This window comes from Apostichopus japonicus, chromosome 15, assembly GCF_037975245.1.
Source record: "Apostichopus japonicus isolate 1M-3 chromosome 15, ASM3797524v1, whole genome shotgun sequence".
NCBI lineage: Eukaryota > Metazoa > Echinodermata > Holothuroidea > Aspidochirotida > Stichopodidae > Apostichopus > Apostichopus japonicus.
Window position 1 is genome coordinate 25995333 of NC_092575.1, and position 23436 is coordinate 26018768.

A 23436-nucleotide genomic window follows, 5' to 3' on the forward strand; every position below is an offset into this window, starting at 1 on the left:
TGAGAAGACCACTTGAAATTGAGTATAATCATCTGGTTCAAGCCCTGGCCCCGGTACTACGCAGTGGTTTTTAGATTGTCCTTTGGTATTACCGTAGGTCTTTTGTTCATTACATCTCTAGCTCAGATAGCACAAATCAACTGTCATTGAAGTCTGGTGGCTGGGAATTCCTGCAGCTTATTCCTCTGCATTCGGTGTAAACATCACTGCAGAAGAGACCATGGTGACGACATGTACACCTATTCGTGTTGCACTGAGTCTTGCAGCCACAAGAGATGAAATTCAGTAGTTCAGATGGTGCTGGAGATTTATCAGTCTGCTTAGGTAGATATTTACCATCTACGACATGCCAACCCCATTCCTCTGGCTTTATATTTCTGTTTGTCCCTTTCCACTGCATTATCTGGAAATACACCCGAAGGCTGTGATAAACGGCAGCTGCAGAAGTTGGAGGCAATGTTTGTGGTTGCACATGAGATGTGCCCTTGGAGATGTTCTCGCAAAACTTTCTGTAGCGAAGAGCGTCTAGTCGTTCTTCATCACCACCACCATAGAGGGACACAAGCGCCTTTTCCCCTGCTTCCACCAGATCATCTTTTGCTGCCTCCGTACAGTTGAATACCTCGGCTTGTTTGCGAAATTTCGCTTTCTTTATCTCCTTAACGGCCAAGCCTTTCCCCAATCCAAATGGACGAGACGTCACATCGCATCCGAGGAAGGCGTGAATGAAGAGAATATTATCACATATGTGAGGCCCTAGTGACTCCTTTGCTTGCTTTATGCACCATGATTTGGTTTGTTGTGCTGATTTCTTTGGCTCAGATCTCAGAAACAGCTCGTGTGCATTCATTTCAGCATGATGAAGTAGAAAGACCAGCAAATCTGTGTCGTCTCCTATCACAACAGTATCCCTGCTTCTGGCGGATGCAATAGCTGTCTGGACAATAAGGACATCAGCATCATCCTTCGCATGGTCTACGCTGCAGCCTGCTCTTTCTAGTTTGTCACTTACAAAGCATATGAAGCGCTGTTTATTGACTTTGTTGTTCAGAAATTCCTCCTTCTTGGATTGGAGAACCATTCCACCTGTGAAGTGCATTGTAACGCCTGCACAATCTGCTGTTCTCCTCAGGTGGGTGGCATCTTTTATCGTGGGATCATCGCTATATCCATCAAACACAATGGCAGCAGGACCATATTTCTGTGTCACATACCTAACATACAGCTGGCTCACATTCTCAAAAGTAGATCCCCGGGGCCATGGCATTCTATGGAGCAATGCGCCGCCATCTAGAACATACTGGCAATCTCCACTGGGTTTGCGTTGCTCGTTTGGCATAGCTCTCCAAAGGGTATCAGCAAGGACTGCCTTCTTTGGCTGCAGAGGGAGACAAGATGATTCAAACAATGCAGGGGGATAATTACAGAGTTCATACTGGAACAGCGCTGGCACATCTTGGTAGCGGTCTCGAACAGTAGTAAGTCGCTGAAATAACAGCTGGGGATCAACCGTAACAGATTTACCTGAGACCTTTACAGCTGACCGTGATGCTAGTGTGACTGCTTGGTCAGCTTTTCGGAATTTGAAAGCTTCTACAGATTTGCCTACCATTGAGGAGAGAATCTTTTCTCCAACTTCTCTTGATCTCTCAACGTTGACTCCTTCCTGTGCTGTCATGCCATTAGCTATGTTAAACAGTGACTCTTTCTCAGCAAAAGGACTCCTCTCTGTCAGGTAGATGATAAGCTGAAGTGTGTCACTCACATCTCTGGCTTGTCTAGCTGCTGAAGTATCCTTGTGCTGGTCACTAGTTTCATACGACACACCACTCAACTTTTGCATGGCTTCATTAGTGCTTGCACATGCTGGCATTGACAGAACCCACACCAGGCGTTGATTTTCAGTCATTCCTTTTCCTCTCGTGAGCCCACCATCAGTCTTAACACTTCTCATCAGTACTTGTTCGATAATTAAATCAGATGATAAACCTGCCCAAAACCTGTCACTCCTCCTCACCACGTGATAGCCTTCCTGAAATTTTCGGTAGACATCTGGATGGGTTTCTGGTAGATTGAGCATTGTTTGCAAGTACACATATGCACATTTGGCATAAAGAGCATGTCCAGAGGCTGCAAAGTATGGCAACATGTCGTGAACTGTTTGGAGATGTAATCCCCAATTTCCAGTTCGTTCAGCCTTGAGAAATCGTTGAAGGATGTTTACCATATCCATGTATTGGAACCAAAGTATGGCTGTCCTGGATGTCATTGTTTGCCTGAGATCTTCAAGTTTGCATCTGATTCTCTTCAACACATCTGCTTTACACGCTTCCTCTGCTGACAATGCAAAAGACATCACCTCATCATAAAGTCTTTTTGCTTCTGTCAAGTCGGTGGTGTCATGGATGGTGTCAATATCAATCCCTTGCTGTGTAAACACTAACCTGTCATCAGCATTTGGACCACACTATCTCTTATTCTATCAGATCCGTGCATTTACCATATATTTCTCTTTCCTCTTGAGCATTGTGAAAGACCCCTTGATGTTCTACATCTACGGCAGTGGTCGGCATTGAGACACTTTCTTCCAACCTGTCAAGATGAACATTCAGATCCACTGTTGGCACATTACCACTGACTACTGTCCTCTCGGAATTAACATCTACCTGGATGATTGGTATATGGACACTTTGTGCTATTCTGTCAATGTCTATATCCAGGGTATCACCACTCGCAGGGTCAACATCTCCTTCCGTGGTGGTTGGCATCTGGATACAGTGTACCATCTTTTCAGCTTCATCTACTTCTACGACTCTCATGTGGACATTCTCTATCATCCTGTCAAGATTAACATCTCTGTCTACAGCTGTCGGCACCCGGAAACTGTTTGCAATCCTTTCAACTTCAACACCTGCATCCATGGATGCTGGTACTTGGATATTGTCTGTCATACCTGCATGTTCAACATTTACTTCTGTAGTTGGTGTTGTGACATTGTAGGCTTTTGCTGCAAGAATAGTGTTCAATGCTGCATCAACTAACATGTGACCACGGACTGCTCTGGATACAGCTTTGCCAGTCAGCATATGGCGGACAGCATTGCCTGCATACACAACTTCTAGGAACTCTTGCAGTCCTGAGTCTGCCATCAGGTGCCCGATACTCCCTAGGAAACTCATTTAAATGTGGCACCCACCGAGTCTGAGAACCACACGCTTGAGATCACTGCCAACTGGTTGAGACTGGATAATTGTCATGGCTTTCCAGTAAAGGGGTTGGTCAAAAGTGAGGATGGGAGTGACGTTCTGTTGCTTTGCTCGGGATGATACAAACTTCATCGTAGAATAAATGCAGGATGGATCACTTGGATCAAGATCAATCATTGGGAGAAATGTGACGGATGATTGTCCAGGGTATTGGCCATGATGAAGCATTTGCATCATACCTGACCATGCTGGTCTAGGGATGTGAAGCAGCAAAGATGTCTTCCACTATATCCAGTTGTGATGTTGGATCTTCTATTGATACGTGAATAATTGGCAGATATGTTAAAGGTGTGGTTGCTGGTGGGATCTTGAAAAACTCAATGTTGATGCCGCCTACTTTTGCGATCTCCTCAGTGGTAACGTGAGCTCTTGGAATAGGTTTACAGGGTTTTTGTGAAAGAGGTGTAACAACAGCAATGGTTCCCAATCCATGGAAGGTTCCTGTGCCATCTAGCGTTGATACATTGTAGTCTACATTGTCAGCAACAAATTGGACATGGCATTCTTCTGGGTTATCAGGTAAGTCATTTCCAAGAGCAACTGCTGCATTCCGCTATCGAATCGAATCACCTCATTGTATGGGCATGAGAAACCATATTTGTGAAGAGTGTTTATCAAGAATTTTGATGCAAAGTGGTGGTGCATCTGTACACCTAGGCCAAACTGGAGTGGTGTAAGCATGGCTCTTGGACGTACTGCTTGCATGATGGCTTGTCCTATTGCAGCAAGCTTTATGTCAACATTTCTACCAGCAAACAGGGTCCTCAAGAGTACTTGCCGGGTCTGTGGAATATAATCCACAGCACAATCGACACTTTCCATCATGTCCAGGGATGGGTAAACATCTACTTGAGGATCCATGGACTTAACATCACTCTCAATGAGTTTAGCTGCAGTTCTGATTATTCTCAGCTTCTCATCTTCAGTATTCTCACGTTGTTGCTCTTTGTGGAATTCATGGAGGATTGACATTGCTGTTTGGCGCAATGTAATTACGCATGCTTTCTTGGTTAGTGTAGTCATCATAAGTCTCTGACCAAAATGCTGCTGCAATCTGGTTTTCATATAAGGAGCACTGTATGGTGTATATTCTGAATTTTTGAGATTTTCACTCATCAGAAGAACAAGGTCATTGATAGTAATAAGTTCATCATCGTTTTCTTCCAAATAGTGTACCACTTTCATAAATGCTTCTGTTCTGTGCTTTGAATCTGGCCTTCCAACTTTGGTCTGTTTGGGTGTATGCTCAGTTGCATCTGTACATTTTACTGGTACTCTTTTCCCTGTTCTGAAGTTGCTACTACACTGCTGATGGTACACTGCATCTGCAGCATGCAGGTCATTAATGGATGCTAGTCGGCCCAGGATTGCTTCAGCCCACTCGTCTTTCCTGGAATTGCATATTTGCACCACACTTTCTTGGAAATCCTTTGTTCTCACTGGATATACTTCAAAGCCTCTTTTTTCCCTTCATCACACTTGGCCAATTGTCCGCAAAACAAACAGTGATTGGTGAAGTCAAATGCTTGATGTGAACGAAGATCATGGCATTTTTCAACTGGCAACTGTTGAGACCCTATGTCACGTGCGATGGTTGATGGCCAGCAATATTCACGCCGACAGTCTACATGGACTTTATCTCCAGGAACAGTTTTTAAATCTCTTCCACGCTGGAGACTTGCTCGATTCACCCCATCGCTGCCTTTTGCTGTTAGGACAACACTCTTCGTTCCATCTGAGATGGTTTCATCACACAGACAACATTTATCCATGTTTACCGTTGTACGTAATTGCCTTGAACCCCACAACCATTGATTTCATGATCTCCTGGCGTAAAAAACAGAAGAGAAACTTCCCATTGTTACTGTGTAAATCCCTATGGCCAAAGGAACAGCTTGTGCTAACTCTAACCTATGCTAACAATGCAGTAGCCTAACGAGTATAGTCTTCATTTTCAACCCCACCAACTGAGAGTCCTGGAGAAGTCTGTAATTCAGTTTCATTGGACTTAAGTTACAGTAGTAGTTCTATAAATGATTCTTCTTACCAATTTTGATGGAAAATACATGTCAAGTGTCACAAAGGTGTCTCTTGAGAGGCAAATCTTGGGCTTCGAAGAACCGAGCCTCAGCACTGGTCTTGTCAGAGGTTCCAGGGGATCTCCCTGAAAAACGGTGGCGCTAGGCACCTATTGCTAGTGCTAGATCTCTTTAGAATTTGTCGCTGATCTCAGCGCTGTTTAGAGCGAGAAAATCGGTTGTTGCGTTGTGGAGCTATGATTTGATGCCGCCGGGTCCATTTTCGACCAAAATTGGGTCAAATATGTTTTTTTTTTTCCTGGCACCTTCGACCTAATTCAATAGTGCTGCGACTTAAAATGAATTAAAATACACTATGACCATACGAAACACAATGCTGTACCATTACATAACTATATATTTTTTCTATTCAGCTGTTCCGTATGCAATATCTAAGTGTCACAATTTATAGCAAATATAAAATATAAAACAGATTAATAATAAGGTGTGATTATGCCCCCTTCTAAATAATCCCCGTGTAATTTTGTGCACTTTTATTCCTTGACAAATATGTGAAATCAGAACACTTGCCTGTTGCACTTTAGTTAAACTTACTAAAGACAGACAAAGTAATCTACATAAGTATTGTGTGCATAAAACAATACAAATTGCAAATTTGGAGGCCATTTTGAAAATATGCTGATGAGCAACACATGTTATCATTTGTAAACATATTCCAAATTAAACATTGTACTCAAAAATCTCACTTTGGCACTTTAAATCATTCAAATAAACCATCTAGAGGCCGAAATATGTCAAGATATTGAATTTCGGCGGCCATCTTGGATTTATGCAAATTAGACGTCTTTCCCCTATTTGGATTTTTGGGGACTTTTAGTATGGTGTTCTGGGAACCTCAAAGAAATGCATTGTGGTGGAAAAATTTCTGTTGCAATTTGTTTCAAGTTTGGCCTGATTCGAGGCTAAAATGACTGGGCTATATAGACTTGTGGCAGATATGAGAGCAGTCAATGAAAAATCAAAGATGACTCATATCCCATACTTAGAATTGATGATTGCATTGACAAAATTGGAAATGCTAAATTTGTGAGTAAATTTGACCTTCTGAAAGGGTACTGGCAAGTTCCTCTCACTGAACATGCCAAAGAGATCACTGCATTTTGTACCCCATTTGGCTTATATCAATACAAAGTTATGCCTTTCGGATTGAAAAATGCTCCTGCAACATTTCAAAGGATGGTTAATCAAATTGTAATGGAAATAGATTGTTTTGAAGCCTATGTCGATGACTTGATTGTATACAGTCAAACATGGGAGCAACACACGAGTCAACTTCGACAGTTGTTTCAGAAGCTGTCTGAGACGAAGTTGACTGTTAATTTGACGAAGAGTGAGATTTACCATGCCTCATTGACTTACTTAGGACATGTCGTAGGTCAGGGTCAAGTCAAACCATTGAAGGCCAAAGTGGAGGCAATTGAGCAATATCCAGCACCTACAAACAAGAAGGCGCTTATGAGATTCTTGGGTATGGTCGGATATTATAGGAAGTTCTGTCCGAACTTATCGGACATTGCTAGCCCACTGACGGACTTATTGAAAAAGAATGTTACATTCCGTTGGACGGATGAATGTGAACGTGCCTTCCACAAGATTAAGTCAATCCCTCATGGGTTCACCAATACTTGCCGCACCCAACTTTCATAAGCAATTCAAATTGGCTGTCGATGCTAGTGACATAGGATGTGGCAGTGTTGTATTGCAAGAGGGCGAAGATCAAGTTGACCACCCAATATGCTATTATTCAAAGAAGTTTGATAAGCACCAGAGAAATTATTCAACTATTGAAAAGGAATGTCTTGCACTCTTATTATCACTGCAACATTTCGATGTATATTTGCATACTACTGTCTACCTTGTGCTTGTGTTTACTGATCATAATCCTCTCACTTTCATACATAGAATGAAGAATAAGAATCAAAGATTAATGAGATGGAGTTTAACTTTACAAGAGTACAATCTTGATGTGAGGCACATAAAAGGAAAAGACAATGTGATGGCAGATGCTTTGTCCAGATTCACATGAATTTATTGTATATATGACAAGACAAAGATAATGTCACTATGCATGTGTTTAAAGAACACTCAGAATTATTTATTATGCATAACTTAAAAGTTTTTTGATAAATGTTTAACGAAAATTTGTTCAAGTGTAACAAAGTTCATATTTTATGATATAGTATGTGATAAGATATAGCAGAATGTAAGAGAAAAGAAAGTTTACATTACATTCAAACTTTCCTTGAAGGGGGAGGGTGTTACGAGGGCCCATTGTAGCCTAACGCTAGTCACTGCTAGTATGGAACCTAATGTTATAATATAGAAAGTATTTGAAATTGCCTACGTGACAAATCAATATTTGAGAAATTAGGTCGGGTTACCGTGTCAGAATGTTATAATACACGATTGTTCTGGTATATTCCTAATGATGACACACTGGTCTCGGGTTAACGTCGGTTTACGTGAAGTCCCGTTGCGCTGTGCACACAGATGATTTTTTCACCTTGAAATGATTCAAAATAACTATATACGACAATAACACTCACTCATTCAAAATGCTCAACGAACCAAGCTTTAGTTTGGGTGCAACCAACATTATTAGTTAGTTCCTCTTTTGTAGACCGTGCTGGTAATACCTGTACATTAATCTGCATAATTCAACCGTTTTCTGTTTCATTTTGACAACTTTCAAGCTGCTTCTTAGTTCCGCTTTGTTCCTCCTACCAGCAGTCGTAAGTGTGTTCTTTCCTGTAAGTGGATCAGTACATTTGTCACCAGTCATCAGCCTAGTGCACCATCTGTACCAATACATCACCAGTCTAGTGCACCATCTGTACCAATACATCAGCAGCCTAGTTCACCATCTATGCCGATATAACACCAGTCTAGTGCACCATCTGTACTGTTACGAGGGCCCATTGTAGCCTAACGCTAGTCACTGCTTGTGAGGAACCTAATGTTATAATATAGAAAGTATTTGAAATTGCCTACGTGACAAATCAATATTTGAGAAATTAGGTCGGGTTACCGTGTCAGAATGTTATAATACACGATTGTGCTGGTATATTCCTTATGATGACACGCTGGTCTCGGGTTAACGTCGGTTTACGTGAAGTCCCGTTGCGCTGTGCACACATTTTCGTGGATTCTCTGGAATGTTCGCGAGATATGAAAAGGACTTCCAAGAACGGTGAAACTGGGTCCAGTTGGTACTCAGGTGTATCGAGAAAGATCTAGATGATTCTTGACATGGCGAATCGTATAAAACCCGCCCAGGTCGGAGAGTTTCTCAGTTTCTGAACGAATACAAGCGACGACACATATGATACCATTCTACTATATATCGTCAGTGCTCAATTGCCAGTAGTTTCTGAGGGATTGAGATATCGATACCAAGATTGATTCTATACTTCCATTCAGAAGTTTGAAGAGGACTTTGCTGTGAAACTACAGTTTTCGAGTCTTTATTTCGGAGAAGGTGAAGAATTTCTGTCTCCGTTGAGGAAGTTCGTTACGCCAGCAGTTGGTGGCTATAAAGCTGATTTCAGACTGACTCTGGTAATATTGAGTCGGCGAGAAGTTCGACTTGTGCTTCACTCGATTGTGGCTGGAAGTCCGTCTTCTATTTTGGAGCATCGCCGGAAAGAAGGTGACTGCTGTTTCTGGGATCGCGAGAAACTTCGTCGAGGACCAGTGAATTTTGCGGTACAACGGACCGAGAATCGTCGTCATCAAGGTCGTGGCCGCTGAGGGATATCGCCGTTGGAAGAGACCAGCGTGTTTTAAAGTGTATCCTATCTTGTTAAGTTTGTGAGTAATTATCTATATATTTGTAATTACCATTTGTTGTTGTTGGTTCAAACTCCATTGTTCAATATAGTTTACGTTCTCATTCAAATTCTCCAGACTCGTTAATTTGTCTGTGTTCCTTACGGAAACGAACCCAGGCTTGTGTCTCGTTAAAAATTAATGATCGAGACCTCTCGCATTCCAACGTAACAGTACCAATACATAAAAATGATACCAGGCAAACAGATTAGTCACGCCAGCAAACTGTAACAGTCAGTGAGTATCACCCAAACCAAAATAGTAGCCTACATCATTTTATAACTTTGAGTTGGTTAACAAATGTTTGGCCGTGGACACGTAGCCTACTAAGTTGTTAAATTGTTATTGATATTGACCTATTTCAACGTTTGTAGTGCCTGAGTTGATTGAGATTATTAGATCATGATGTGCTGGTTAGGGCAATTGAAGAGGTTTGAACATTTGACTGCATAGTGGAGATCAATTAAGGGTACTAGAGGGATGTGCTGCACATAAGATGTTGCTTCTCGCGGATCTATAACATAAATAATAATAACTGTCGGTGCACATCATGGTCTTCTTTATTCTCAGTTGTTGTTGTGCTTTTTTCCACACTGAGTCAGTTTATAGAGAGTTTGGTAAGAGGTTATCATTCATGTCTCATCCTAAGCCAAGAATGGTTAGATGTAGCCTTGTGCAGTATCATTATTCTCATTATAAAAAAAATGTTTTTTATACGTTTTTATAATTATCAAATGTCATTGTTGTTCTAAAAATGATAAAAAACTTGAATACTGTTTCTTAAAATTGTGCTAGAAATATTGTTTTCAGTCAATAACTAAGGCGTCGACATTATCAAACATACTATATGTGTCTCAAGTAACCATTCCATATATATATATATATATATATATATATATATATATATATATATATATATATATATATGTATATATATATATATATTTATATATATATATATAGATATATACATATACGAAACCGGCAAAGAAGGTCGTAATTTCACTGTAGGCGTTTGTCATCTGTATGGAACAATACTACTTCTGCTTTGGTCACATATTTGGTCACATATAAGGTCCACAGTTCGAGTCACTCCAAGACTAATGTATATCGTCCAGTTACAGAGTTGTTGACAATTCATAACCATGGACGTTAAATATATATGAATCTATGAGACTGACTTCGGTCAGTTTGCTGCTTTGATAAGCCAACGAGGCTTCATCGCGAGTTATAATCTGATTTTATACTTCCATGTTTTAGAATCAATCTTGAAAACAATTGGAATTGTAGGGTGGCTTAATATGGCCACATATGAAGGAACAAATCATAAAATTTGTTCTTTTAAGGTCACAATTATACTTTTCATCTCAAACGATTTGCTATTTGTTATTTGCTCTACTCTCTTAAATTTGAAGAATGAAAAATTCAGTCTAAGGTTTGACTGAAATTTATTTCAGTCCATAAGACCGATTTCCAGACGTTAAGACTGGAATTGTTTCGAAACGAAATTCAACCTGCAATAGACTAAATGCAATACCCAATAAAATCATTGTATGTTGTCACGTGCTCATTTTAATTTCAGTCCATGCGAAGACTGAACAGTTAAACCAATCCTGTCTGTCCAAATTAATGACGTATTCCTAATTTACACATGCCCGGCCGCGTACGTACGTACGCACGTTGAATCGAATCGCCCTCTTAGCTGATCTTACCTTGAATACCGAGAGAATTTACGCTTCGTTTTATGTTTGAAAACTAACCTTTTTAAGATTTCCACGACGGTATAAGAATGGCAGAAACAATGAGAACGTGTTTGGCAGGTAAAGGATATGCAGAAGAATTAATATCATTGCTCGAAGGTAATATTAAAAAAGGCCGTTTGTAATCGATTCATACTCATACGCAGCCATAGCGTTAACATGAACAATGCTATGCCTAGTACAGTAGTAGTACAGTTGGCTATAGCCAAGTATAGTTATACTATGGCCCGGTATACACTGTACTGTCAGACTGTCGTACATGTACGTCTATTGTGTCACTGGTTACGGGTAATTTAGTGTAGGCCTAGGCCTAGTGATATTTTACTAATTATTACTAAATTAGGCAAGCTTATTCAGAGTGTGCCAACTAGAATTAATAGGTGCCGGTTAAACGAAAAAAGGCTTAGCCTAACGTTAGGCCCCTAACGTTAGTCCTTAATAAATGATTTTTTTTGAAGAAAATTTATTCCTACCCTGCAGGCTGCGCATACAAGTTTACTTAGCCTAAGTGAAAAGGCATTGGCTATTTACCCGGCCGTTAGGCACTGGTGCTATAGGGCTCAGTACGGTTTCTACTTGGTCACTTGGTGGGGTCACTTATCATTACTGTCAATGGAGAAATACTAGATTTTCACTTCTTTAATTGTAATTTAAAAGAAAAGTACTAAAAATGCTTTCTTTTTCTTTGAATATGTTTCAGATAAATGCCTAACACATCAATTAGTAGCAAACAAAAATAATAACACATTTCCATACCCATCTAAAATAAGAGTGTTGGACATGATTGGCTAATTCAAGCCAGTGGGGCGTGGGTAATCAAATCGTCCATGACAGGCCGCTGGCCCTTTTAAGGGTTAGCTCAGTTGGTAGAGCACCAGCCTGAGATGCTGAAAGTCGCAGGTTTGAAACCTGTGCCAGCGATTTTTCAGTAGCTTCATTGCAGGTAGATGTGCTTTGCAGCCAGTTAAGTATGTTATCTGTAGGCTAGCTTCGCATTTTTCCATTGTGAGAAGTGGACAATGGTTGGATGGCGCTCTTTTCCCTCTGATGAGGACGTTAAATGGCGGTCCCAAGGACAGGAGAGTCACCCCTGTCTGGTTCTCAGAACACTTTTCGCGAAGAGAAGTGTGAAAACGCGGTGTTCATCCATTTCCCCATCTTTCTCGTCCCCGGTTAAGGTTGTTGTTGTGCGCACTAAGGTTCCTGACTGTATCGCCTGACTATAGTGGTATTAAATGTTTATTGTAAAGGGCATTGACACCGGTTTTCGTATAATGCGCTATATCAAGCATTTCTAATAATCATTACCTTCTTTTCAATCAAAAGATAACTGAAGAAGCAAAATTCAGATTTGATGTAGTAAGTTTCATAATTGTGATACTAGAAAAATCTCCGAGCATTCTGATTTGCAGTCATAAAATGTTTACATTTCTTTCAGATAAATGAGGAGTTTCGATTAATGTTTGCCGAATCCAGGGATAACTTGATCACAAAGTGGGATGGATATGGAGACCGCATCATAGAAGTGAGAAAGAAAACCTTACCAGCTATCGCAAATATGATTGATGCTTTTGAGGAAACTGATAGTAGTAAGTTAAATTAGTATAGCTATCATATTTCAAAGTTTTCTTTATATGCCTTTTTCTAGCTAACCAATCAATAACGTTTTGGGCATTACCCCTTGGTAAGAGGCTGAGAGGTTCTAAATTTTATTCTTTTTCTAAATTTGGGCAAATTGTGGCCGCTTGATAGATAAAGGTTTAAAATTAAGACGGAAAACTTAATTGTTGTTATTTTTTCTTATTACCATATAGGCAATAATAAACATCATAGTTAAATTTTCTGTGAATATTCTTTGAAATCAAGCACTTAAAGTACTGTTAACATTTTTTCCTGTTTACGATTAGAATATGACACAATTAAATTTGAACAGATTGTCATCCAAAATTCAATGAACCATAACTTTAAAAAATCAATATATCAATTACTTTATAGTTTGTGAAAATACAGAATTTTATATTTATTTGGATGTATAACTTATCTGGATTATATTCAAAAAGGTTAATTATGGAATGTGCCATTTGTTAACATTTACTTGTTCTATGATTTATTGCATTTAATTAGCCACATACTATGCCTTGGAGGTTATGTTTAAAACTTCAAACTCAATTTTCTTTTCAAAGGATATGTGTGCTTTATATACATTTATATATATACTGTGCACAGGTCAGTGACTATGTTAAAGCAGAAGCAGCAGTCTACTAGCAGAGCAGGGGCACTGTTGTACTTCCTTCAGAACAAACCTGTGAGTATTTTATAAAAATATACTGTTTATTTCCTTGCTCAATGTTATATAAACACCCCTGCGTTTAGTGGAAAAGTTTTGGTTTTACAAAATTTGCTTGGCTAAACAAAAATTGGCTTGTTATGTGGAAAAAAGTTTGTCTGGTGTATATTAAGGTTAGCATCATATCCACTGGGTCTTATGGCTCTCTTCCATTGGCGCTACTGAATGGTATAGGCACTGGCTCTATAATCATCATGGCTCGATGGAAGTGACTTGTATAGAGTAGGAAAAAACACTTATTATGACAATGCAAAGCAGGAATAATTTCCTCAGCACTGTCTGATTGGCAGCGATACTGACAAGAATGTGGAGCAAGGAGAAAAACCTGCAAAAAGGGAATTTAATAGGGGTGTTTGGGGGAGAATGCCTATTGTGGTCACAATTGTAGTAAAGTGACATAATATTTTTAAATGTAAATCCAACCAATATTATCTATGCCATTTTTAGTAAGGAATAACAAAGATAGAGATGAATAAACGGTTGACTTATGAGCCCTTCAGGTGTCTGAGATGAACAATTATTGATACTGAAGGTACACTCTGCCAGTCTGTCCAGGGTTTGTAGTAACCAAATTTTGTAAAGTTGTCTGTCAAAGGTTTGTAAATTTTTAGTGACATTCTAGGGAGATCATGTAAGAAGTTTAGTCTATGTAAAATTTTATTCTCGTATGAATTAACTGGAAGTCTCATGGAATATTTAGATTGGCAGTTTGCTTAATGTTCAGATGTTAATTTAATAGTATGGAGTAAAATATACATATTTTTTGTCATTTCTTTCTAGCTTGACACCAGCATTGATGCTACCGCTGCCGGAATAGATGAAAAGTATGTACAACTGTACATACATTAACTCGGACCTGCCCAAAATCCGTCACAGTTCTTTATTGTGGCGGATAGAATTCCAATTCCTGCAGGAACAAGTAACAAGTGGATAGATTATTTAAAGCACATTACATATTTAATGTGCATATGCTTTGGCACTTCATAAATTCTGTGAATTCTTAGCTGCCTTTTTATATGGAGTGATTCCTGCTACGTCAGTAAAGGCACCATTGCGTAGCTTGGCATCTAACATTAAATTAATTTCTCCTAAGTAGCTTTTTAGAGTGGTGTTGCAAGTGTTTATTTGAATGCTGTATTTTCATTTTGATGTTGTGTCATGTAAACAATTGTTTTGTTTCTTTAAACACCAGTACTATTGGTGTTATAACTTAATTTGGTACAATTCTGAATTGTAGTCCATCCATTGTCGGGTCGGTCAGTTTCAAAAAATGGTTCAATTATGAGAAACGAGTGTCAGAATGGTGTGGGTTGTTAAGAGATGGGGTTGGGAATAAGCAGCAGAAATGAAAACCCTGAAGGGTAAGAGGAGAGGTTGGGAGTATAAAAAAATGTTGGGGTGGCAAGAGGCTGGAGCTTGGAAGAAGGACTTGGCCAAATGGCCTTTTCCAGTATTTGTCCATTGTTAGTCACTTTCCAAGTGGCCTTTGCCATTATTTTTTCTTTAAGTACAATTTAGTTTAATATTTTAAATTTCGTTATACCAATATCTGTATAAAAAGAACTTGCCCTGTCAACATTGGTTCGGGTTATTATTATATTTGCTACAACTGCTGCACATTAGTTTCACTTAAAAGTATGAATTTAAATTAAAACATAACAATTAATGTTTCAAGCCTTAGATTTTTAGGACACTATATAAAAATATTCCAGTTGTTAATATACATTATTTTTTATTTAGAAACTTGCCTTCTCTGTACATAAGTTGAGTGTAATCTGTTATCCGTCAATTGTAATCCGTTCCTTGTCGGTCACTTTCCAAGTGGCCTTTTCCAGTATTCGTCCAGTGTCGGTCACTTTCCAATTGGCCTTTGCCAGTATCCGTCCAATGTCGGTCACTTTCCAAATGGCCTTTTCCAGTATCCGTCCATTGTCGGTCACTTTCCAAGTGGCCTATGCCAGCATCCGTACATTCTTGGTCACTTTCCAAGTGGCCTTTGCCATTATTTTTTCTTGAAGTACAATTTTAGTTTTATATTTTGATATTCTTTATACCAATATCTGTATGATAAACGAACTTGCCCTGTCATACTTGGTTCTGGTTATTATTATATTTGCAGCAACTGCTGCACATGGGTTTCACTTAAAGATATGAATCTAAATTAAACTAAATTAAAACTAAATAAAACTATAAAAATAAATGTTTCAAGGCTTAAATTTTTAGGACACAAAATAAATTAGTTATGGTCAAATTATAAATTTCTGGTAAACTTGACCACATTTATAGAGTTTGCATGTAAAATCGTCGGCACCGGAATTGCAACTTTAATTTTTGGAATATTTCATTACTAAAACTTTACATTTAATTTATTTTTGTAGTTTAGGTAAATAACCATTATTTAGACCTAAGATATTATAAATTAAACCCAAGCAAATAAATTTAGCTTTTGTACTATTTTTTGTTTATATTTCTTAAATGTATCCAAGAAAATAAATAAAGACAGTTTTAATACAGTTTTTAAACTTTTAACAGGTTTTTTGTTTTCTTATTTCCATAGTTAATGGAATGTTCCCATGAATTATTGTTTTATTGTTTATGGTAAAGCAAAATCTAAGTTAAAAATATGTAACTATCAACCTGTTTTTTAAACCAGTTTGTGTCTAAAATTATATTCCATTTAGAAATTTTTACAATTTTTCGGGGAAATTTCCTTTTACCTGCCTGAAGGGCGAATGTAATCGTCCCAATTTAGTGCCTTTGGGCAGTTTTTTGACTGGCATATTGGACTATTAATCCCTGAATTAAAAGTATAAAATGACGATATTCTGTCAAGCCACTTTTTTTTCAAGTCTAATTGAATAAAATAATTTCAACCTTACAGGCTGGATTCTAATCTAATTTGGCTTAATTTCAGTCTAAGAAAGGGTAAATTCCAGTCCTGTTACACTGAAATCATTAAGTCTAGCTAGACTAAAAATCAGTCGTTTTACAGACTGAAAATTTTCAGTCCTTCCTTAGACTGAATTTCAGTCTGAAGGAACTGGTCCCTCAGTTCGTCCGCTCTTAGACTGAAATTTAAGTCTATTAGACTGAAATTTCAGTCTATAAATTTAAGAGAGCATCTCTACCTCGTGAAGTCCTTATTGTGAACACTAATGGCAGTGCTTATAAGCGAAGAACAATGTCTATTTGTGTGTGACGTCAGCGAGTTCATTCTACTGCTACGAGCAATGATACGACTGGTTAGATGATAATGCAATTGGTAACTGTGATTTTTCCACATGGACAGCAGCTTTTCTTGTACAAAATTCTCGTAGACCGAGGCCACTGACGGTAGACTGTTCCTAATAATTTTACCAGCACGTTTAATAACATCATCCAGAACCTTTATGCTGTTTCTTCCCGCATTACCTCCCAAGTAAGCAATACAATAGGTCCATATTAATAATAGGCACATAAGGGGAAGAACATCTCAAAATGTGGTCTTTTTTTTCTCATATTTGTTACTATATACTCTCTTAAATTTATAGACTGAAATTTCAGTCTAATAGACTTAAATTTCAGTCTAAGAGCGGACGAACTGAGGGACCAGTTCCTTCAGACTGAAATTCAGTCTAAGGAAGGACTGAAAATTTTCAGTCTGTAAAACGACTGATTTTTAGTCTAGCTAGACTTAATGATTTCAGTGTAACAGGACTGGAATTTACCCTTTCTTAGACTGAAATTAAGCCAAATTAGATTAGAATCCAGCCTGTAAGGTTGAAATTATTTTATTCAATTAGACTTGAAAAAAAAGTGGCTTGACAGAATATCGTCATTTTATACTTTTAATTCAGGGATTAATAGTCCAATATGCCAGTCAAAAAACTGCCCAAAGGCACTAAATTGGGACGATTACATTCGCCCTTCAGGCAGGTAAAAGGAAATTTCCCCGAAAAATTGTAAAAATTTCTAAATGGAATATAATTTTAGACACAAACTGGTTTAAAAAACAGGTTGATAGTTACATATTTTTAACTTAGATTTTGCTTTACCATAAACAATAAAACAATAATTCATGGGAACATTCCATTAACTATGGAAATAAGAAAACAAAAAACCTGTTAAAAGTTTAAAAACTGTATTAAAACTGTCTTTATTTATTTTCTTGGATACATTTAAGAAATATAAACAAAAAATAGTACAAAAGCTAAATTTATTTGCTTGGGTTTAATTTATAATATCTTAGGTCTAAATAATGGTTATTTACCTAAACTACAAAAATAAATTAAATGTAAAGTTTTAGTAATGAAATATTCCAAAAATTAAAGTTGCAATTCCGGTGCCGACGATTTTACATGCAAACTCTATAAATGTGGTCAAGTTTACCAGAAATTTATAATTTGACCATAACTAATTTATTTTGTGTCCTAAAAATTTAAGCCTTGAAACATTTATTTTTATAGTTTTATTTAGTTTTAATTTAGTTTAATTTAGATTCATATCTTTAAGTGAAACCCATGTGCAGCAGTTGCTGCAAATATAATAATAACCAGAACCAAGTATGACAGGGCAAGTTCGTTTATCATACAGATATTGGTATAAAGAATATCAAAATATAAAACTAAAATTGTACTTCAAGAAAAAATAATGGCAAAGGCCACTTGGAAAGTGACCAAGAATGTACGGATGCTGGCATAGGCCACTTGGAAAGTGACCGACAATGGACGGATACTGGAAAAGGCCATTTGGAAAGTGACCGACATTGGACGGATACTGGCAAAGGCCAATTGGAAAGTGACCGACACTGGACGAATACTGGAAAAGGCCACTTGGAAAGTGACCGACAAGGAACGGATTACAATTGACGGATAACAGATTACACTCAACTTATGTACAGAGAAGGCAAGTTTCTAAATAAAAAATAATGTATATTAACAACTGGAATATTTTTATATAGTGTCCTAAAAATCTAAGGCTTGAAACATTAATTGTTATGTTTTAATTTAAATTCATACTTTTAAGTGAAACTAATGTGCAGCAGTTGTAGCAAATATAATAATAACCCGAACCAATGTTGACAGGGCAAGTTCTTTTTATACAGATATTGGTATAACGAAATTTAAAATATTAAACTAAATTGTACTTAAAGAAAAAATAATGGCAAAGGCCACTTGGAAAGTGACTAACAATGGACAAATACTGGAAAAGGCCATTTGGCCAAGTCCTTCTTCCAAGCTCCAGCCTCTTGCCACCCCAACATTTTTTTATACTCCCAACCTCTCCTCTTACCCTTCAGGGTTTTCATTTCTGCTGCTTATTCCCAACCCCATCTCTTAACAACCCACACCATTCTGACACTCGTTTCTCATAATTGAACCATTTTTTGAAACTGACCGACCCGACAATGGATGGACTACAATTCAGAATTGTACCAAATTAAGTTATAACACCAATAGTACTGGTGTTTAAAGAAACAAAACAATTGTTTACATGACACAACATCAAAATGAAAATACAGCATTCAAATAAACACTTGCAACACCACTCTAAAAAGCTACTTAGGAGAAATTAATTTAATGTTAGATGCCAAGCTACGCAATGGTGCCTTTACTGACGTAGCAGGAATCACTCCATATAAAAAGGCAGCTAAGAATTCACAGAATTTATGAAGTGCCAAAGCATATGCACATTAAATATGTAATGTGCTTTAAATAATCTATCCACTTGTTACTTGTTCCTGCAGGAATTGGAATTCTATCCGCCACAATAAAGAACTGTGACGGATTTTGGGCAGGTCCGAGTTAATGTATGTACAGTTGTACATACTTTTCATCTATTCCGGCAGCGGTAGCATCAATGCTGGTGTCAAGCTAGAAAGAAATGACAAAAAATATGTATATTTTACTCCATACTATTAAATTAACATCTGAACATTAAGCAAACTGCCAATCTAAATATTCCATGAGACTTCCAGTTAATTCATACGAGAATAAAATTTTACATAGACTAAACTTCTTACATGATCTCCCTAGAATGTCACTAAAAATTTACAAACCTTTGACAGACAACTTTACAAAATTTGGTTACTACAAACCCTGGACAGACTGGCAGAGTGTACCTTCAGTATCAATAATTGTTCATCTCAGACACCTGAAGGGCTCATAAGTCAACCGTTTATTCATCTCTATCTTTGTTATTCCTTACTAAAAATGGCATAGATAATATTGGTTGGATTTACATTTAAAAATATTATGTCACTTTACTACAATTGTGACCACAATAGGCATTCTCCCCCAAACACCCCTATTAAATTCCCTTTTTGCAGGTTTTTCTCCTTGCTCCACATTCTTGTCAGTATCGCTGCCAATCAGACAGTGCTGAGGAAATTATTCCTGCTTTGCATTGTCATAATAAGTGTTTTTTCCTACTCTATACAAGTCACTTCCATCGAGCCATGATGATTATAGAGCCAGTGCCTATACCATTCAGTAGCGCCAATGGAAGAGAGCCATAAGACCCAGTGGATATGATGCTAACCTTAATATACACCAGACAAACTTTTTTCCACATAACAAGCCAATTTTTGTTTAGCCAAGCAAATTTTGTAAAACCAAAACTTTTCCACTAAACGCAGGGGTGTTTATATAACATTGAGCAAGGAAATAAACAGTATATTTTTATAAAATACTCACAGGTTTGTTCTGAAGGAAGTACAACAGTGCCCCTGCTCTGCTAGTAGACTGCTGCTTCTGCTTTAACATAGTCACTGACCTGTGCACAGTATATATATAAATGTATATAAAGCACACATATCCTTTGAAAAGAAAATTGAGTTTGAAGTTTTAAACATAACCTCCAAGGCATAGTATGTGGCTAATTAAATGCAATAAATCATAGAACAAGTAAATGTTAACAAATGGCACATTCCATAATTAACCTTTTTGAATATAATCCAGATAAGTTATACATCCAAATAAATATAAAATTCTGTATTTTCACAAACTATAAAGTAATTGATATATTGATTTTTTAAAGTTATGGTTCATTGAATTTTGGATGACAATCTGTTCAAATTTAATTGTGTCATATTCTAATCGTAAACAGGAAAAAATGTTAACAGTACTTTAAGTGCTTGATTTCAAAGAATATTCACAGAAAATTTAACTATGATGTTTATTATTGCCTATATGGTAATAAGAAAAAATAACAACAATTAAGTTTTCCGTCTTAATTTTAAACCTTTATCTATCAAGCGGCCACAATTTGCCCAAATTTAGAAAAAGAATAAAATTTAGAACCTCTCAGCCTCTTACCAAGGGGTAATGCCCAAAACGTTATTGATTGGTTAGCTAGAAAAAGGCATATAAAGAAAACTTTGAAATATGATAGCTATACTAATTTAACTTACTACTATCAGTTTCCTCAAAAGCATCAATCATATTTGCGATAGCTGGTAAGGTTTTCTTTCTCACTTCTATGATGCGGTCTCCATATCCATCCCACTTTGTGATCAAGTTATCCCTGGATTCGGCAAACATTAATCGAAACTCCTCATTTATCTGAAAGAAATGTAAACATTTTATGACTGCAAATCAGAATGCTCGGAGATTTTTCTAGTATCACAATTATGAAACTTACTACATCAAATCTGAATTTTGCTTCTTCAGTTATCTTTTGATTGAAAAGAAGGTAATGATTATTAGAAATGCTTGATATAGCGCATTATACGAAAACCGGTGTCAATGCCCTTTACAATAAACATTTAATACCACTATAGTCAGGCGATACAGTCAGGAACCTTAGTGCGCACAACAACAACCTTAACCGGGGACGAGAAAGATGGGGAAATGGATGAACACCGCGTTTTCACACTTCTCTTCGCGAAAAGTGTTCTGAGAACCAGACAGGGGTGACTCTCCTGTCCTTGGGACCGCCATTTAACGTCCTCATCAGAGGGAAAAGAGCGCCATCCAACCATTGTCCACTTCTCACAATGGAAAAATGCGAAGCTAGCCTACAGATAACATACTTAACTGGCTGCAAAGCACATCTACCTGCAATGAAGCTACTGAAAAATCGCTGGCACAGGTTTCAAACCTGCGACTTTCAGCATCTCAGGCTGGTGCTCTACCAACTGAGCTAACCCTTAAAAGGGCCAGCGGCCTGTCATGGACGATTTGATTACCCACGCCCCACTGGCTTGAATTAGCCAATCATGTCCAACACTCTTATTTTAGATGGGTATGGAAATGTGTTATTATTTTTGTTTGCTACTAATTGATGTGTTAGGCATTTATCTGAAACATATTCAAAGAAAAAGAAAGCATTTTTAGTACTTTTTTTAGTACTTTTCTTTTAAATTACAATTAAAGAAGTGAAAATCTAGTATTTCTCCATTGACAGTAATGATAAGTGACCCCACCAAGTGACCAAGTAGAAACCGTACTGAGCCCTATAGCACCAGTGCCTAACGGCCGGGTAAATAGCCAATGCCTTTTCACTTAGGCTAAGTAAACTTGTATGCGCAGCCTGCAGGGTAGGAATAAATTTTCTTAAAAAAAAATCATTTATTAAGGACTAACGTTAGGGGCCTAACGTTAGGCTAAGCCTTTTTTCGTTTAACCGGCACCTATTAATTCTAGTTGGCACACTCTGAATAGGCTTGCCTAATTTAGTAATAATTAGTAAAATATCACTAGGCCTAGGCCTACACTAAATTACCCGTAACCAGTGACACAATAGACGTACATGTACGACAGTCTGACAGTACAGTGTATACCGGGCCATAGTATAACTATACTTGGCTATAGCCAACTGTACTACTACTGTACTAGGCATAGCATTGTTCATGTTAACGCTATGGCTGCGTATGAGTATGAATCGATTACAAACGGCCTTTTTTAATATTACCTTCGAGCAATGATATTAATTCTTCTGCATATCCTTTACCTGCCAAACACGTTCTCATTGTTTCTGCCATTCTTATACCGTCGTGGAAATCTTAAAAAGGTTAGTTTTCAAACATAAAACGAAGCGTAAATTCTCTCGGTATTCAAGGTAAGATCAGCTAAGAGGGCGATTCGATTCAACGTGCGTACGTACGTACGCGGCCGGGCATGTGTAAATTAGGAATACGTCATTAATTTGGACAGACAGGATTGGTTTAACTGTTCAGTCTTCGCATGGACTGAAATTAAAATGAGCACGTGACAACATACAATGATTTTATTGGGTATTGCATTTAGTCTATTGCAGGCTGAATTTCGTTTCGAAACAATTCCAGTCTTAACGTCTGGAAATCGGTCTTATGGACTGAAATAAATTTCAGTCAAACCTTAGACTGAATTTTTCAGTCTTCAAATTTAAGAGAGTGGCCGTTCCACTTTGTTGTGCTGTTGGGGCTAGTTAGGGCATGTTTTGTATAGACTGCATGATATTATTATTGATGGCAAGTATACACACGTCAAGATTTTACCCCATAGCCTTTTAGCGAGGTAAATTTCACCACCTTCTGGAAGTCAGCCCATGGTAACTGTATGTATGCTGGAAATAGAGTGTGTTCCATAAATGAGACGAGTTAGTTTGTTCGGACTATCTATTGATCTACATGGCGCAATCGTCATCCTTTTGTACATTGAGTATTACATAACCGAATAAGTGGCGGGATTGGACTGCAGTATGACTACTGGAAACCTTCTTGGCATGTGTTGCCTGAATTTCTTATGTTTAAAGCAAAACATAGGATGTTGGGGTTATCTCAAATAGGATGAATATATCCTAACTGGAACTCTGATTTCACTTCTAGAGTACCTATATGTTTCTCCCACTCAATTTGATTTAAATAAATATCAGTTGTTGTCATGTTATATTTATTTCGGCGAGAACCCCCCCCCCCCCATGGCCCCCTGCTCTTGAATTTGGACACACTCATCGACGTCTTACCCCCTTACTTATTAAGTGATGCCAACCTCTATGAAAGACGAAATAATTTAATTTGACTAAATCATATGTTGATATTTAATTTTATTGATTGTCGCCAATCTCCTGTAGATGTTTAAGAAAGTTGAATGTCTCCTAGGGGCTTCCATACACGTTTGCCTTCGTAAAAGAACGTGTATTTACAATATTTCGGCTAGATTAAGGAAACTTGTTTT